We start from the raw sequence: 7,528 nt of genomic DNA, 5'->3' as shown, positions 1-7,528 counted from the left end.
TAGACCTGTTAACAAGCAGGACTTGAACAAATCGGACAAACAGATTGCATAAGACTTTATATAACAAGCCATAGAAATTAATAGCTGGAGCAAGGAAGCGGAAGAATCATGGAATTATGTGGAGGCTTTGTTGTATTGTCCCCTGCTCTGGCCAGAGGGGCACAAAGCGGGGCAAAGAGGATCCATAATTAACGCAGCAATGAATGAGGCAGAATGCAAACAAATTAGGAAGTTTGCAGTCAAAGAAAAAGTTCTCACCACCTTAAAAACCACAACTACTGTCCGAAAGACCATCTTTACTTAACCGTTGTGCTGTCTTGTGGGGTCCAGATGACCCGATCCTTACATTCAATTCAATTCAATTCAATTTTATTTGTATAGCCCAAAATCACAACAACAGTTGTCTCGATGGGCTTCGAAGTAAAACATGAAATCAAAAGGATCATGAATACAAAGAGTTCAATAGAAAAATACTAAAATGAACTAACAACTGACTAAGCTATACTGGCATCCCTGCCCTGGCATCCCACATTGACGTGTTCTCCCTACCATGAGACAGGTGGAGAAAGGTGGAAAGATTTCATGTAATCCATGGACACCAGTGAAGATCACAAATCAATGAAGAAAAAAGGTTCAGCACACTGTCTTGTGGGGTCTAGATGACCCCACTCCCAACGTTACTGTGCCTAGGATAGCACAAGGGTTACTGTGAAAACAGTGGACACAAATGCAGTTTGAATCAGAAGCTGAGAAAGTGAGCTGGAGAAACTGCATTTATAGAAACAGCTTTATTTGATTAAATATTCAGTCTCAGTAAAATGTTTGTAGCTGGTTAAGACTGAGACTTTGTTTTCCTCTTATGTCAAAGTGAAAGTGGATTCTAACAACCGGACGATAGTTTCAGCCGTGTCGGACTTTTAAGGTGTGATGGATAAATACATCAAATAAAATGACGGAACCATTGTAAAACTGGTATTTTCTAAATATCATTATAAACGAGAATCCACCGTGTCTGCATCTTTATTATCTCCAAGTGTGAAAAATTTAAGTCAGTTGCTGCATTTATAGGCAAAGCGGCTTCTGGTACGTGGGAACAAATGTCTCAATAAATCCGTATTTGGAGGAAGATTCCTGGTTTTGTCTGTAAATAGCAGCTTTATGTTTCTTTAAAGTTGAAGACCTTCATTCAGTTTCCTCACTGACTCTTGTCTCCCCCAAAAACTTTCCAAAGAAGTTTTATTGTTTGTGTTTTTTTATAGCCTTTTAACTTTAACTACTAACTTTGCGGTCCAAGTAGCTGCTTAAAATCATGTGACGCGTCAAGACAGACGAATGTGGTGAACAGAATCCGGTAGTTTTCCAAAATGAAACATTCCTTTAGAATCAGAAAACAAATGGGAAGTAATCTAAGTTAGCGTATGCATTTTTTTTCTTCCACTGCTTTACAGCATATCCACTACATTAAACAATAGATCACCTTTAGTGTGAAACAAAAACAATCAGTTAAAATCTAAACACAATGATAATTGGATTCAGAAATTCAAGATTCAAAGGGTTTATTGTCATGTGCACAGTAAGAAACGGGTTTCTACTGATCAATGAAATTCTTACTTCTGCTGTCTGCTCCGAATGCCAAAAAAAGTATACAGGAAATTCACACAAAACATACACACACACAAAAAAAAACCCACAAGGTTTCGTGCAAATTCTAAATGTAGCGAACAATGAGAAAGTGCAAGCAAAAAGGCTCAGTTTCTATTGTTTTTGACTAGGAAATGTATTTTTACTTGATATACTGACATACTTTGGAAATTCAAAATCCAGTTTCAGACTATCTAGAGCAGCAAATACAGAAATAATGAAAGGAAAGTGACTCCCCATCACCTTTGTGATCAGTGTTTCCAACAATAAATTAAAAAAGAGGCCAATTTAAAGAGTAAAACCCCAAATAAATATTTGTTAATATTAATAATGATCATATAAGATATATACCAAATGAGACAAGTGATTGTAAAAAGTTAAGCTACAAAAAACTAGGGATAAGGTAAAATGTACAGATTTGTGTTTGATGATGACATTTTGAGGCTAAAACTCTGGAAGTAAAAAGAAAGTGCATAAAACAAACTCAAACAAACATTTTATTTTGAAAAACTGTTTGTTGTTCTAGTGAATGATTCAAATAATTCTAGAGTTTTCAAATTTGTAATTGTGTGTTGAACTGAACATAAATGTTTGTTATTAAAAAATGAACATCATTTCAGATTATGTCTGCTCATGTTCTGCATTTTATTTGAAGTTTTTTTTTTTTTTAACTACTATCCATGTGTTTACATGAATCCATTTTTAGATGGTATCTGCCCTCGTGGTCAAAAAAACATCCATCTGGATAAACATCCATATGTCGGATGGGGGGGGGCTCTGTCAGGGTCCGTGTTCTCTTCTCCCTTGAACCCCTGAGAACTTCTTTTAAGCCAGATCAGGCGGCCAGATGTTGATTGGAACACAAACACATTCTTTTGGACCGACCAGCCACTCGTCTTGTTTGGGTCCACAGATGTGGAACAAAACACAGAAAAATGTCGCAAGTATCAACCCATCCCCCGGGTTTAGGCTGCAGATCTGCATCTGAATTTCCTTCTTTCAGCTCATCTGCTGCTAATCAGCTTGTTCCAGTAATGCCGTTACGGCGTTGCTTACACAACAAAGGCTTGACCAGGAAGTAGCCCACAACAACTGGTGTGGTTGAGACTGAAGGTTGAAACGTTCAGAGTTCAGACAATTAAGTCTGAATCTTTTTTAGAACTTGAAAGTAAGGACAACTGTTGTTATTTGGTCATTTTTCTGTAGGAAAAATGCTTGTCTAAACTAGCTCATCAACAGTAACAAGAACACACTGAGCACCAGAGGGTTTGAAACAAAAAGTGCTTGTGTAACAGTACGGAGTGGCTTTTAGGCCCTTATTCTAAGCGCAACTCTCACAGTTTTTATTGTAAAACTTAAAAACGTCAAAAAGTGTGCTCAAAAAATCGTTTTGCACTTAACATTTTTTTTAAAAAGTGGAAATAAAAACTATTTTCACTCGAAAAATTCTCTCTCTTCTGCGCTTGAAACAGAGCAGGGCACCACGTTACAAATGTGACACAAACGTCCGCCGATCGCAGACATGGACAGGAAGGTTTTTTTGAGCTTTAACTTTAGTTGTAAGTGCAAAACAATTTATGTAGCAGACAAAATGTTTAAAGTTTTGTACATGGAACAATGGCGCAAAAATCACTCCATATAACAGAATGTATGTGAACACCCTTGGAACAGGAGACAAATGTTATTTACTGAATGTATACTGGCTCTCTTGTCCCTCCCTTGTGTCTTGCCTGTAAATGTTTTGCCGCAGCAGGACTAGGTCAGTAATGACACAGACTTAGGGCTGCATTTCATAGTATTATCTATTTCAGGTTGTATTAACCCTTTAACCTATCGTAACTCTTCGACCGTTTCCATGATTAACGTGAATCAGCTGATTCCGGCACAGAGAAAAGCGGCTCTTCATATCGTTTTTGCACCCATGTGCAACACATTGCTAACGTAAAGTGTGTCGCAACAGCGGAAAGACTACTTTCTCCACTTCAGGATGTGCTGGAAATACCCCATATGTGTAAGAAGTTAACGCTAAAGCTCCGGTGTTAAACGTTTTGGGGGAAAGCACTGCAATGTTATACAATGTTAGGTGAGATTTCAATGTTTCTGTCATGGTGCCTCTGGCAGTTCTCCTCCCCCTCCCCTCTCTGCTTGGCTCCTGATGCGACACAGCTGCGACTACTCACCTCATCACCTGCCTGCCTTCTTAAGGAGATCCAGCGCCAGTATTCATCGCCAGTTCGTTGCCCCTGATGGTGCATAGTATGGTCGTCACATTCATAGCTCTCGTTATTAAGCCTTTGCCTAAGTCTCGCCCTCTACCTTGTTCCCAGGAATCCATTACCACGAGTGGTCACCTGAATCTTCCACATTCCCGGATACTCCAGTCACGCCACGAGCCACAGTCGAATCCACCAGTGACGCCACGACCCACAGATTACCATCCAGCCTCATCGTGGGTCCTCCTCGGATTTTCCTGCCACAGCCTACAGCATCAAGAACAAAAATTAAACTTTCAAACCCACCTCAAAACTCACCTGTGTCTCCCTCCGGGTTCCAGCGTCTGGGTCTGTTTCGTCTCGCTAGCCATGACAGTTTCATTGGTACTTTAATGCGTTTTAAGTTAGCTAACCTTCCAAGGTAGTAGGTTTAGGGGATGTCATCTGGACTTGGTTTTAAAGTTGGAAGACGTTTCACCTCTTATCCAGGGGGCTTTGTCAATTCTGAAATAGCTGGTCTAAGAGCTGGTATATATGCGCTCATGGGGGAGGAGTCAGACCTGAAACTGGAGGTGTTGTCCACTTAGCCTACGTGGTTTCGGGTCGTTAATAGTCATTTGTCCTCAGCTGGGGGTTGGGGAGCCAGTGACTCCCTCTCCAAATTGGTCGTCTCTTTCAGCGGTTAACGACTCAGGTGGAACTGGTTTGGTTTGTTTAGGTTTCAAAACACTGCCGTCGATGGATGGAAGAATAAACCTGAGACCACCATTCTTATTAAGAGAAGGTTTATCCTTCTTGACAAAGATGGCTTCTTTCACTCCTCGCTCAAACCATCCTTTCTCTCTGGCTAGAATTGGGACTTCACTGTCCTCGAAAGAGTGGTTTGTGGCCTTCAACTGGAGATGCACTGCAGACTCAGGTCCACTTGGGTTGGCTCTGCGATGTTGGTAAAGCCGCTTGTGTAGCGGTTGTTTGGTTTCTCCTATATACTGTTCATTGCAGTTCTCTTTGCAGTGGATAGAGTACACAACATTACTCTGTTTGTAGCTGGGAATTTTGTCCTTTGGATGAACCAGTTTCTGTCTGAGGGATTGACTGGTTTGAGATGAACTGGGATGTTATGTTGTTTGAAAATCCTTTTAAGTTTTTCAGACAGGCCTGAGATATATGGAATTGAAATACTGTTACGTTTCGGCTCTTGTTCCTTCTTGTCTTGTTTTCCTGTATGTTGGGATCTGGTGAATGCCCACTTGGGATATCCACAGGTTCGGAGGGCTTGGTGGATATGTTGCTCTTCCTTCTTCTTTCCGTCAGAGCTTGTGGGGACCTCCTGGGCTCTGTGTTGTAATGTCCTGATGACGCCTAGTTTGTGCTGTAAAGGGTGGTTTGAGTCAAATAACGGGTACTGATCTGTGTGAGTAGGCTTTCTGTACACTTCAACCTGGAGCTGTCTGTCCTCTCCAATGATCACAGCACAGTCTAGAAAGGCTAGGGTGTTGTCCTTTGTGTCTTCCCTGGTGAACTTGATGTTCTTGTCTACTGAGTTTTGTGAGCTGAGTCTGACTCCTCCCCCATGAGCGCATATATACCAGCTCTTAGACCAGCTATTTCAGAATTGACAAAGCCTCTTGGATAAGAGGTGAAACGTCTTCCAACTTTAAAACCAAGTCCAGATGACATCCCCTAAACCTACTACAATTTTAAATAGGTAGTTTTAGCCGTCTTTTTGTTTTGTGTTTGCTTGATGCAGAGTGAATATGTGTTTATAAATAATCAAATTATTAATAATGAAAGAAAATGTTTATGTGTCGACGCACATTTAACGATCAGAGTTAATGTTGGTTATTTATTTCAATTAAAGCAATCTAGGAAACTACTTCTTTGAAACAAACTTTTGCTTCATCATCTGGGCAACAACTGATTGGGCGAGAGCCTTCCACGTCATCGCCTTTCAGTTGAGCAGAATACGGTAGGGATGAAAAGACAAGCCATCTGTCCTCCCATTATCCAAACACTATTCAGAGAATATGCCTCAAACACCTTGCACCAAGACCGAGTTGGTTACACGTAAAAAGATGGACGAGAGATGTGGTGATGTAACCTTTTTGGTGGATTTAAAGGTACTATTTCAGCCCCACAGCTCTCACCAAACCAAAGCCTTCCAAAAAAAAGGCAAAACAGGTTCAATCTCACCCAGAAAGGTTGTTATGGAGCTCCGGATTTGATGTCTCTCATCAAATTCAAAAACAACATTTGTCAAAAATAAAATGAAAGGATGTACATATAATTCTCTCATATCTCTGCCATAGATTTTATTTCTCAGTAAGCTGTTGAATCATACCATATGTTGGTTTATAATATGACAATGGTTCATTTGCCATGGGAGTGAATGATGACTCACTTGGGTAACAACCCCCTTAGTTCTGGTGAAGGTTCTCGTTCATCCATGTCTTGAAGTTGAGTCATGGCATCTTGACTGAAAATCTTCCGTCTTGAAACGTTTCGACCTTCACGATGAGTGGCTTCATCAGCCTGATGAAGGGGATCCTCTGTAAACTGACCTGACTCCAGTTACTTTCATTTTTAAGCCGGAAGTCAAAGGGTTGTGCCTTAGATATGAAGCAGAAAGACTTATCAGTGTGCATGTCAGCTCTACATGTCAGACGGATGGAACTGCGCATGCTTGCATTTTCTTAGACGGCATCTCCAGAACATGTCTAGAAAGTTTTAGATAAGAGCAAATACTTCTGAGTTGTTGTGTCTCCAGATAAATTCCAAAACACAGGTGGAAATGGTCGTCTTCGCAATAAAATTATACTATTGAAGACATGTATAGTTTGGGTAGGAGTTGGAACATTTCGTTACCTGCTTGTTTCTCAAGGTTAAAGTTGAAAAAGATTAGATTGACTGCAAACAGGCTTGGCCTTCATTCTCACTGCAATAAAACTCAACAATGAGAACAGGAGTTTTCCCAACAGTCTCACCTCTCAGATAGCAGAGAATGTATGACCCGCATGTGGCCTTGATTCCTGGTGAGTGGAACAAGTTCAACTCAGCCAAAGACAAACCAGAAATTTCCCCAAACCTCTCTTTTCTTCAGGTTTCTGGACCGAGTCTGTCCTCCTCAGAACGCGTCATAAATGAGGATTCAGGCATCACCTCAGTCCAGGTTCACACAGCTTTTCCAGGGCCGCGTGACGACGACCAGGTGTGAGTTCACCCTCCAAGAGATTAGGCAGAAAACAGATGCAAAAATGAAAGAAATTCTCTATTTCAGATATATTTTTAATATATAAAAGCAGCCATTTTTGTGTCCAAATCTGAATCAGGCCACTTCCCCAATTTAAGATGTAGTTTTTAGATTATCTGTGTTTCCTAGATGATAATCCTCTATTTTGACAGGTTACTTCACAGCAGTTTAAATAAAAGCAGAGTCACTCACGACACTCTCATCATTTTAAAATATTAAGTGGTCAAACGTAAGTAAGCCTCCACCACAGATTCCGTTCAGAATGGTTGTTGCATTTGTGGCATGCCTTCCTGACATTTAGAGCAGCAGAAAATGAAGAAACGACCACAATTTAAGAAAAACTGAAAATATAATCTCCAATATAATCCATCTTCAGAACCCACTGAACCCCTTTCAGGGTCACAGGGTTGCTGGAGCCAACACA

The 7,528-nt window shown here is 40.6% G+C and overlaps 1 long non-coding RNA gene across 1 annotated transcript; it reads right to left on the bottom strand.

Annotated features, from left to right (window-relative positions):
• Window positions 1–1,935: 1,935 nt before the first annotated feature.
• Window positions 1,936–4,691, bottom strand: LOC144989368 (uncharacterized). The gene is made up of 3 exons (XR_013653516.1): window positions 4,268–4,691; window positions 3,958–4,121; window positions 1,936–3,884 (listed from the first exon to the last, which is right to left on the bottom strand). It is a non-coding gene; the product is annotated as an uncharacterized LOC144989368 (long non-coding RNA).
• Between the last annotated feature and the right edge of the window lie 2,837 nt (window positions 4,692–7,528).

Source organism: Oryzias latipes, chromosome 23 (genome assembly GCF_053564925.1).
Source record: "Oryzias latipes strain Hd-rR chromosome 23, Olatipes_Hd-rR_3.1".
Classification (NCBI taxonomy): domain Eukaryota; kingdom Metazoa; phylum Chordata; class Actinopteri; order Beloniformes; family Adrianichthyidae; genus Oryzias; species Oryzias latipes.
This window is presented reverse-complemented; position numbering and strand designations above follow the sequence as displayed.